At 18.9% G+C, this 243-nt stretch overlaps 1 protein-coding gene across 1 annotated transcript in view; it reads left to right on the forward strand.

Moving 5' to 3' along the window:
• Positions 1-243, forward strand: part of LOC119593518 (heat shock 70 kDa protein 14-like) — a gene marked incomplete at its 5' end in the record, with an annotated part of 59,151 nt that overhangs the window by 50,082 nt on the left and 8,826 nt on the right.

Here is a 243-nt window from a genome sequence, read left to right on the forward strand (position 1 = left end):
CAGCAGGTACATAATAAAGTATATGTTTTTGTATTGTAATATGTATATAATGTATTTTATAAAGTGTTTTTGTATGTTATTATATATAATACATTAAATACTAAATATTCATGTAAACTTTTTATTGTATATTTTGTATTATGTTTTTTAAAATTATTTTTTTATGTTTTATTTTATATATATGTAATAATTTTCATGTTGTGTTATATCCCTATATTCCCAACACACAACACACCAAAACCC

Source organism: Penaeus monodon, chromosome 32, assembly GCF_015228065.2.
Source record: "Penaeus monodon isolate SGIC_2016 chromosome 32, NSTDA_Pmon_1, whole genome shotgun sequence".
NCBI lineage: Eukaryota > Metazoa > Arthropoda > Malacostraca > Decapoda > Penaeidae > Penaeus > Penaeus monodon.